Below are 11,211 nucleotides of genomic sequence, written 5' to 3'. Positions count from 1 at the left end.
CGCCTTCAGCTTGGTCAGCATGTTCTGATTTAGATTGGAGCTTCTGGGACCTGCATAATAACGTCAGGTGAGCTGATGGAAACGATGGGACTTATGAGACATGAAGAATGTAAACTTGTTAAAAGCTTACAGAATAACTTACCGAAGATCGCGGAGACCATCTGTGACACATGGTGTTTTAAGCCGGAGAGTTCGGCGGTTCTTTCAGTAAGGGCAGCCTCCGCTTGTTCGGCCCAGCTGAGAAAGGCAGTCTTCTCGTCGGCCCAATTTTTTCTTTCTGTTTCAAATTTTTTCTTCAGTTTTTCTTGTGCAGCAACACTGAACTCAAACTTGGCATTGGCCTTCCGGGTCTCAGTTTCCTGCGTCTTTAGGCGGTTCTTCAGCTCAGAGATTTCCGATTCAAATTTCTTGCAGGCAGCCTGTACAAATTCCGGGTTAAAGTTTGAGTGGTTATCATACAACATTAAAGTCCCAAGTACTTTGCAAGCAAAGACACTTGGCACTTGGGGGCTAATGTATGCTGAAAGATTCTATCTGTAAGTGCTGGTTCATGAAGGTAAGCCAGAAGTTAAGTCTACAACATATTCTATCATAAGTAATAGACTTGGGGGCTAGCATGGTAAGGATGACTATGGAGTAAGCAAGAGAGTTGTACCTCAGATTTTTGCTGTATCTGCTTCACCATGTCAATCTCCAGGTCCCGGCTGTTGTGCACTTGACCAATATAACCAGAAACAATGTCTCCAATGCTCAAGTTAGCATAGTCAATGATATCCAGTCTGGCCCTGCGGCGCTCCAGCAGTTCTTCTTTAGCCGAGCATCTGGCCAGCACAGTGGGTCTTCCCGGCTCAACATATTCGGTCCGGGTAATCACCACATCCGGGTTATCGGCCGGTTGAGCTGAGCTGGGGATCTCCGGGTTGTCAGAACTCTCCATGGCTTGTTGTTCAGTTGGAGCGGTGGTTTCTGGAGCTGGTGCAGACGGCGGATCAGAAGCAGAGGCGTTGGGTTCAGTCAAGACCGGTTCTTCGACCGGGTGACTTTTCTTTGCCCTCTTGCTGAGCTTTGCTTGTGCGCTGAAAGTCAAAAGGTTAGTGCCAAAACATGAGTAAGATAAGCACAAAATAAGATGATCATCATTACCCGGGTGCAGTCTTGAAAGCCGGCAAGTTAGATTGCATGGAGTCACCGGAGGAAGGTGAAGTTTCCTGATAGTTTGAATCAGAAGAATTGAGTGGTTGGCGAGTGATGCCCGCCAAAGGATGAAAAGGATATAAGTTGGAGATAACCTCGGTCCGGCGCTTCCTTGATGCTTCGGGTAAGCCAGAGGAGAGGTCTGCATCCTTGCTGGCCCGGGTTTGCCTCCAGCTCTCATGAATCTGTTGCTTCAAAAGAAATTGAGGATCTTGATAAGCTAAAGGATGGGAAAATCTTACTTTCCGGGTTACTCTTTGGACTTTCAGCCTTGGCAAGGGGTCCGAGTCGGAGGAAAGTATAGTTACCTCTTCAATCACCGGGTTACTCGCTCCGGTGTCCTCCTGCTGATAATCAATATCAATAAGGTGGTTAAGAACAAACAAAAAACAAGAGAAGAGCATAAGAATGAAGGGTTACCTCTGACTCGGAGGTGTCATCCAGCTGAAGCAGGTCTGAGGCGCTAGGCTTACTCCCCTTCTTGCGGGGAGCGGCTCTCCTGGCGGCTTTCTTAACCTTCCTGGCTTTTTTAGCAGCCTCATGATCATACTTGACCTTCCAGAACTTATCATTAGCCTGAAAAATACAACAAAGGTTTCTTGAGGTTAAGATGAAAATTGTTAAAATGGAAAGTGAGGTGCTCAGATCAGTAGCTTACCGCCGGAGCCGGGTTAGCTTTGCAGAAGGGACTTAAGCCTGTCCTCCCGCAGTCTGCTAAGCTCTCGTTCAGAAGGGACTTAGTCATGTCGTCAACGACGTCCTCAGGTAGGTCATTGGGGCTGTGCCGCAGAGGATCATCCTTCCGGCCCGTGTAATCACACATTAAGCCGGGGCGGCGGCTCAAGGGAATCACCCACCAAGCAATCCAGACCCGGACCAGATCAACACCGTTAAGGCCGTTTCCCAGAAGAGCTTTAATCTTGTTGATGGTGGGGATAAGCGGTTGTCGCTCAGCTTGAGATAATTTGTCTGGCAGGGGGTGAGTTGACTCCAGACGCGGGGCGCGAAAGCCGGGCAGAGGGTTTTCATCAGCCGGAGAAGTATCCTGGCAGTAGAACCATGTATGGTTCCAGTCCTTTGGGTGGCTTGGTGGCTCACCATAAGGAAAGAGGCAATCTCTCCATCATTGGATTGAAATTCCGCCAAGTTCCAAGCTAGGCCCGTTGGCAGACTCGTTCTGGCGGTTCAGATAAAACAGCTCCCTAAAGAGCAGTAGGCTGGGCTCTTCTCCGAGATATACCTCACAGAACACTTGAAAGTTACAAATATTCGACACGGAATTGGGTCCAATGTCTTGAGGTCGCAGATCGAAAAAGTTCAGAACATCTCTGAAGAATCTTGAGCCAGGAGGAGCAAAGCCCCGGCTCATGTGATCAGCAAATATAACAACCTCTCCATCTCTTGGTTGAGGTCTTTCTTCGGACGGGTCAGGGGCACGATAGGACATGACCTCCTTCTTAGGCAGGTAACCCGTCTTCACAAAGTCATCTGAAGTATTATCAATAACATTGGATATCACCCAGTTGCACGTAATGGGTGCCTTAGGAGCCTTGGGCGGCATGGTGAAAGACGAAAGCCTATGACAAAAGAAAATGTCCGGTTCAAATATAAGCCGGAGGAAGATTTCGGTTCAGTATTTAAGATGGCGGCTTATGAAGGGGCCTAATGATATATGGCTAAGTGTGTCGGGTTATTTAAGCCGCTGTGGATATCATAAGTAATTCAAGTTGTTTAAAACTCTATCATGAATAAGCCGGAAATTTCACAGCGCATGGCCTCTTTTAAGCCGGAGATATGAGCCGCCATGGTTAACAGATGCAGGTTTTTGTCTAAGTGTTGTACAAACAGGTTTCACAGGTTGCAGGGATTATTTTGGATCAAACGATCGTCCAGAAAGAAAAAAAATTCTAGACCTAGAAAGCTGATACAGAGAAGTTCATGAGCTCAGAACGAGGTCTTTCTGCGGACAAAAGGGATCTACTAGCATAAAAATGAGTGCGAAACCACTACCACAGGAGTTCTACCCTGTTTTACGGATCAAAAGGGGTCGCGGTGGAAGAACTGTGAAGAACTCGAGATGAACTACGAAGAACAGGGGAAGAACGACAGAACCCTAATGTGAATCTACTGTATGGAGTGGCAAGGACTTACCGGCGCTGATGAGATGCGGAGGTTGCCGCCGTTTCTCTCGACCAGTTCAGGGTGATGCAGCGGCCGAGGTTGACGAAGATCAGGGGCGCGGCGGCGGCGGCGGAGCTCGGGCTCTAGAGCGTCAGAGGAGGAAGACGATGGAGGAGAAGAGTGACGAAGGCTATGGGCCGGGCCTATTTATAAGGGACAGCTGATAAATGGGCGCGAGAAACGAGGAGGCCAAGACGCGATTATCTCGCCACAGAAACGCCTCGATTTTCGAAATGGTCGTTAAAGATAAGATCCGTTGGGATATGATAGAATAAAAAATGAATTTAATGGAAGATGAAGTCACGGCGGGTTATCAAGAATCCAGAAGATGATGTCACGGCGGGTTATAACCTTCGCACAAGCAGAAGCCGGAAGAATTTCTTTCAAAGGGATTGAAGATTGACATGAACCGGTTCAAATCAATCTGGGGCCTAATGTTGAGGATATAACCATTAGAGTCACCCGCCCAGGAGGGGCCGGGTTACGTTATAATGATCATCACGTGAAGCCCAGTACCAGGCTAGAGGATGGCGGATCAATAATGGGCTTAAGACCCGGAGGCGGCTTAAGGCCCGTAGTGATCAACCGCCGTCATGGCAAGACTTGTAATGTAAGGCAAGAGTAGTTAAGAGTCTGAGCCGGATACTGTTATAAGCCGGCCGGGACTCTGAGAGCCGCGGGGCGTCAACCTCTCTATATAAAGGGACGACCCGGCGGTGGTTCAGGACGAGAGAGAAGAGATCGAGAGCCGGGGATAGCGATTAAGCTCCCTGGTCATCGAAACCCTAAGTAATACCACCTCAACTGGACGTAGGCTTTTACCTTCACCGTAAGGGGCCGAACCAGTATAACCCTCGTGTTCCTTGTCCCGTTTAACCCCTTTAAGCTTCCTAGCCGCGATGGCTCCACGACTAAGTCCTTGCACGAGGACATCTGCCGTGACAATTCCACGGCAGGAGGGGTGTGGCGTACCGCAAAACGGACGAAACGGACCTCCTATGGTCGAAACGGGGGTCCAGTTGATCGGGAGGGGTGTGGCGTACTGCAAAACGGACGAAACGGACCTCCTACGGTCGAAACAGGGATCCTGTTGATCGGGAGGGGTGTGGCGTACCGCAAAACGGACGAAACAGACCTCCTACGGTCGAAACGGGGGTCCTGTTCGTCGGGAGGGGTGTGGCGTACCGCAAAACGGGACTCCACGGGATACTGTTCATCTCCACCGTCGACCTCCTCCAGCCTCCACGGGCTCCTGTTCATCCAGCCTCCACCGCGCGCTACTGTTCAACCACCCCTCCACGAGCACCCCTCCACCGTCTACTGTTCATCCAGCCCTCCACACCACGGGGTCCTGTTCAACCACCCCTCCACCGTCTAATGTTAATCCAGCCCTCCACCACACCACGGGGTCCTGTTCATCCAGAGGCAACGCCACCGCTCACTGTTCATCCAACCCCCCCCCCTCCCGCGACGCTCACTGTTCATCCAATCGATCGGCTTCAGTTAGCAGCAGTAGCAAACAAATCGCTTGATCGGATTCAGTTAACAGCCATCGATCGATCGCTCGGGTTTAGTAACGCGTAGCCTGCAGTGCAATCGCTCGGGTTCAGTTAGAGCCCAACACCTCGCTCGGGTTCAGTTAGAGCCAACGCCTCGCACACCGCGCGTACGTGTATGAGAGAAACGCGCATCGCTCGGCCCCCGACCTCCCACCGTAACCGGGAACTCCCCGAAATTTTCCTCCCCCTCGCTTCTACCACGTTTTTTCCGTCATGGACGGCCCAAAGAATGTCATGCAGCTGCGTCTCCGGCCCGCCCAGGACGAAAAGCCCATTTTCTGTCATGATTTTTTGTCATAGAAGTAGGAGCCCACCACATCTATGATGATACCGGGTTTTGTCACAGTTATCGTCATGGAAGTGTCATATGTATGACAGAAAAAAAATTCGTTCGGCCCAAAATGTCACGGATGTGTCTTTTTTTTGTAGTGTGTGGTCGCCTCCACATGTCGCGCCGACCTTCTTCTTTTTGCCGGGGAAACCGATGTTCTGGAGGAGGGTGTAGGCTTGGACGAACCCATGGCCCAATTGTTCACTGTGTTGCCGTGGCCGTATGTCGGCGGAGGGGAAGCAGATCCGAGGCGGCGAAGGACGGCGTAGCAGGAACAGCTCCGGTGCGGTGGAGGGTGGCGAAGTTGGAGCGGCAGCGGTGAGGCGCATGACGGCGTGGTTGAACTGGCTCGGGTACGAACGGCTCGGCCTCGGCTTCAACTACTAGCCGTGGGGGGCGTTGAGATTGAGGTTGCGGTGGATGACAATGTCGGGGTATCGGCTCCAGCATGATGGCGGAGGGCGGCGGTTGATGGGTGGAATGGGGTGGCGGACGGAGGACGCCGGGTTTTCACGGCTGGTGGAGAGGTAGATTTTGCGCCCACGGAGTACGAATGGGGAATCGGACGGGTGGGCGGGGGGGGGGAGGGGGAGAACCATGTTTCGGTCTGGGACGCGCTTGTTTTTGGCTTTTCTGAACAGAAGATGGGACGCGCTTGTTTGAAATTTGGGGAAAGTACAAACTTTGCCCCCTCTTAAATTTCAGACCTACTGCGGGTTGGAGGTAGGATGGTAATCCCAGGTGTCCTAAATAGTGGGCGGGAGCGATTTCGGCCGCGCGCATCTGTGCTTAGGCGGCCATTGTGTATGAATGTTTTTTGGAGGCGGTTGCGTGGCGTCTAGATGAAGCTACAAACCTACCCCGGTTTAGACCTTTGGACGTCGGGCCGGTAGGTTTCACGGGTCGGAGTTATTAGAAAAGTAATTTCCTTGTACTACCAAACATTGGTCTCACGCGGTTTCGGGCGAGTAGAGGCTCTTTTGGCGCTTCGTTCGAAATTTTGAAACACAAGCATTCACGTTTAGAGTACTCTTGAACTTTGAGGATTGACCAAAATAGACAACGTTAAATTTGACCTTGTATGTTTGAAAACCTCATTAAATTATCCGCTTCTTTTTGAAATTTTGACACTTGAAAATCCTATAACTACGATTATTTTGGAATGGAGGAGCTAAATTAGAATTTATTTTGTACACGACTACATATGCTATTACGTACAAAATCAGAGCAAAGATTGGTGCCCCCATAATTTAGGTATGATTTACAAATGCCATGATATCAAATTCCAATAATTGAATGGACTTCATGTTGAATTCAATTTTTAAAACCACCTTAATTTGAATTCAAATGTATGCTAGTTCATAGGTAGCTATTTATAATGTTCATTGTGTAAGTTTCGTATGTATAATGTGCTTTACACAAACAACATGAACTATACTCACGTTTATATTCGATTGCTAAAGCGATGCATTGTCTGGAGTTCAAAATACTAACTATGTGGGTCAATTGTGTCGAATAATAACATAGACATGCTCAAATTCGATAGAATCTAGATGTCTGATGGATCAATGACCGTTCCTTACGCGAATTGCAAATATCATGATCCCATCCTAATATTTGGATACAATTTATATCTTTAATCAATGTGTACAACAGTCTTGTACGTGTAGTTTCACTCTCCATCTGTGGTCTCTCACACATGCTCACACACTCTCTCCCGAGGTGTCTTTCTCGCACACATGCTCTCGATATAACCCTCCCTCCCTCTCGTAACCATTTACGACTGTTTTCACTAACCTTTATCACAAGCACTCTTCCTCTCGCAAGCATACACACGCACAATCCCCATCGACCCTTTCTATATACATAGACATGCCTACGTGTCTCCTGTATGCACATTATCTTTAGGCATGTATCTCACGCATTGTCTCACGCCTCTCTTCCTAATCGACGAGTATGATTCTAGCAGAGCATTCTGTAGGATGCCCCTTAAAGTTTGGTTGGATGAATAGTAATATCAGAGATAAAGGGGTTACCTTAGTCCGAGAACCTAGGGTTACAAATCCTAGCCGGCTTTGTCAATGGACATAGAGTCCTTCACAATTATGTTATCTTTGTCTTGTATGACTAGGCATCCATGGGTCTCCCTAAATGCGTCACGGGCCGACCAATGTGGCGCAGGACGGAACCGAACGAAGGGCTTCACCTCGACCCACCAGACCTCACGCGGGGACACACCCTCTGCCCCCACGTCTCGTTATCTTCTCACACCCACACATACCAACACAAACACCACACACACAAAATATATTCTCCTGGTGCCTCTATCCACTCCCCCCTTGCATATACACACTCAAGGGAATCTCTCGCCATGACGTCATATTCGTCTCTCTCTCTCTAGACCACTCTCATTTCTCGTGCTATCTCTCCCACGCCCCCCTGTCGGCCCCTCTATCCATGCCTCTATCGAATACGTAATACACACACATACCTCTCTAGGCCCTGGCAAATGCATCAACTACACATTCACACATGTTACATCACGTACCCCATTGATCTAAAAAGCCCTCTCTTCACATTTATTTCGCATACAACATTCCTTTTGAATACAGTGTGGCCAAAAAAATATTTTAGAATTTCTACATATATACAACATTACAAAGTTATATGGAGGAGTATGAACGCTTGCATTGCATGGTGCCCACTATGATATTTATTCCGCACTGTGAATTTGTATATTTTTATACTATATATAAAGTTAGTAATAATAAAGAGAAACGAAGAGCATCTCTCTCTCTATCGCATACCCCCCCCCTCTACGCCCCTTTCACGTACGCACACAAACTATATCCAGGTCCTCTAAAAGTAAGCCCCCAGCACATTCACGCATATTTCATCTTTCTCTCGCGATATATACAGTGACGATCATTGTATTTGAAGCGAAAGCACGATACGTACATTGGACTTCAGAATCCACTCATTACGGTCACCATTTACATTTTGTGCTTATTATACAGTCACGAGCTCACCGTACAACTCTGTATTTTCTCAAGACACGACTAGTTGACCAGTTAAACGCTCCACGTGGCACCTCTAGTGTTGCATCACATTATCTCACTACCATCGGGCCCACCTGTCGGCTTGTATCTACTCTACATCTACACTCTTATAAAAAACTAGCAAGATGCCCATGCGTTGCATGGAACATCAAGATGCATTTGTATGAGTAGTTTATCTTATGGGAGAAAAGGATGAACAAGGGAAAGCCTTATTTGCAAGTGTGGAGAGGGGTGTGGGTATCTTTTTGCAAAATTGCCATAGTTTCCTTCCTATCCGTCAGATATAGATCGGACGGCCTATATCGCAGGATGGCAGGCACACCATCATCACCAACTCTGTTTTTTATAAGAGTGTATCCCTACTCTTATAAAAAACAGAGTTGGTGATGATGGTGTGCCTGCCATCCTGCAATATAGGCCGTCCGATCTATATCTGACGGATAGGAAAGAAACTATGACAATTTTGCAAAAAGGTACCCACACACCTCTCCACATTTGCAAATAAGGCCTTCCCTCGTTCATCCTTTTCTCTCACAAGATAAACTAGTCATACAAATGCATCTTGATGTTACGTGCAACGCACGGGCATCTTGCTAGTAAGAATGAAAACAAACGACAAAAAAATATTGGACGGTGGTTCGAAGTCATGACCGCGGGCACAGTGGACAAGGTGGCCTTGTATTGGTATGCCGAGCCGTCTGTTTTAACACACAGGAGCTGGTGTGGTGATTATACACGCACGCACGCATGCACACGAACTGCATGCACGCAACACTCACACGGACACATGCACCCACGCACGCACGCAACACTCACACGTACACACGCAGCCACACACACACGCAACACTCACAAGCACACACGCACACACGCACGCATGCATGCACACACCAGTACACCACACGGCAAACACACACTCTCACGCTCAAGTGCTCAACCTACACGTGCATGCGCACACATCAGGCCCTGACAGACACATACACAACCGGGTGATTCCCGCGCACGGGGTGGAGTCTTGTCGCGCCTGCGTAAATTTGTGTTTATCTAACCTTTTCCCTATGCGAACTGACAGGTGGGACCCACAAGGAACGTGGTCAATTTAACTAGTCAACATGGTGCCACGCAAACTATTTGGCCGGTTAATAGAGTGCAATCCGATGATGAACCGTGAGAAAGTGACCGTATAATCACCGCAAAACGTATATAGTGACCGTAATCAGCTTATTCCGAAGTTCGGTGAACGTATTACGCTTTTCTCTCTGTAGGCCCTCCAAAACTACATGTCTACACGTTCTCACATGTTACATCTAACAACTATGCAATACAGCACTACTACTACACTCTAACACAATAAATCATATGTGTTTTTAGTTTTACTAGATATCATATTGTTACTTAATTATTCAGTTTGCATACATTAAAATTGCCTTTGAAATGTATGGCCAGTATCATATACAGCGCGGGAAAATCCCGCCCTTTCCTGTTTAATCGGGTTTGTATCGATGGATAGTGCGAAACAGCAAAACTATAGTACTATATACAGTACAAGTGACAGTTCACTCGGCCGTCGTGTCGTGTACTCCTTCGTCGTAAGAGTGGAGCGTTCGCTTTCATAAATCTTCTAGTCCCTTTTGCCGACATGTGGGGCATCAAGCTGCCGGGTCCATGTGCCATACCGGAATACAGTGCAGAGCAGCCGGGGTGAAAAACCCAATCATGGCGCCGGCGTAGTAATGAGCAATGAGGCGTCAAATCACAAAGCTGCACCTTTCCCGCAGTTAAGTTGGAGGGACGAAGTAATAATGCTAAAAAAGAAGTTGGAGGGATGAAGCAACCATCATTTCACTCGTTGCTGAATCCGCTTCTCCCTCATCTTCTTCAAGTTAACCACGTGTTGCTTCTGCCGTTGTTCTGCCTCATGTGGGAAGCGGATCGGCTTGGTAAAGCACTAACAGATGGGACCGCATGTTAGCAAACTGCCAGGACAACGCCCTCTAAAAATAAGAAACCTCCCCCGCCATCCGCGCGGCAAAAGCACCTCCTTTTTACTAATCTTGATTCTATAATTTTTTAGATCAATATAATTTAGATTTGTATAGATAGCACACTGGAGCAAAACCAAGTGGTACGGTTAAGGGCATCCACAATGTGTAGCCAAATGTGAAAATAGCTTTTGGCATTGTGGGAACCATTGTGGAAGGTGTTGCCAAAGCCAAAACGATGGAACCGAAGCTCCCTGATTGATTGATTGAAGGAATAAAAAATTGCAACGTCTCTCCTCTTTCTCCCGTTCTTGGACACATGTACAGTATAGAGGACAGAGTCTACTCCCCTATCCCTTCTATGACAAATCACAAAGCAGTGAGGCGTCAAATCACAAAGCACGGATGAAGCAACCATCATTTCACTCTTCGCTGACTCCGCTTCTCCATCGTCTTCTTCGAGAAACCATCTCACCGCACTAAGCTGGACGGACGACACTATTGTGTACGAGTAGTACTAGTACATTTACGCGTCCTTTGGTCCAACAGACTTCCTGGATGCAAATAAGGTGGTTGTCTCGGCTTGCAGGCGGCACTTGCGAATGACTTATTGTGGTCTCCCTCAATGGTGTTCTCCGTCGAACGCACTTCGCCAAACCACAATGTTCGAGATATCGTCGACGTCACCGCAATGGGGAAGGAAGTCAAATATAGTTACTACCTCCATTTTTTTGTACACAAGGCCAGTATATCAAAATTACAATTTGCAAAAGGCCACTAACACTAATCGAGGCAAAATTGATGGGGTTTGCCTCATACTGGCAACCAAGGACATTAATATCCCATGCATGCATGCGGAAGTGAGAAGGTTGGTTTGCATGGCGCTGCATTAATCAAGCGATGAG

The sequence above is a fragment of the Triticum aestivum genome, chromosome 6D (genome assembly GCF_018294505.1).
Source record: "Triticum aestivum cultivar Chinese Spring chromosome 6D, IWGSC CS RefSeq v2.1, whole genome shotgun sequence".
NCBI lineage: Eukaryota > Viridiplantae > Streptophyta > Magnoliopsida > Poales > Poaceae > Triticum > Triticum aestivum.
This window is presented reverse-complemented; position numbering follows the sequence as displayed.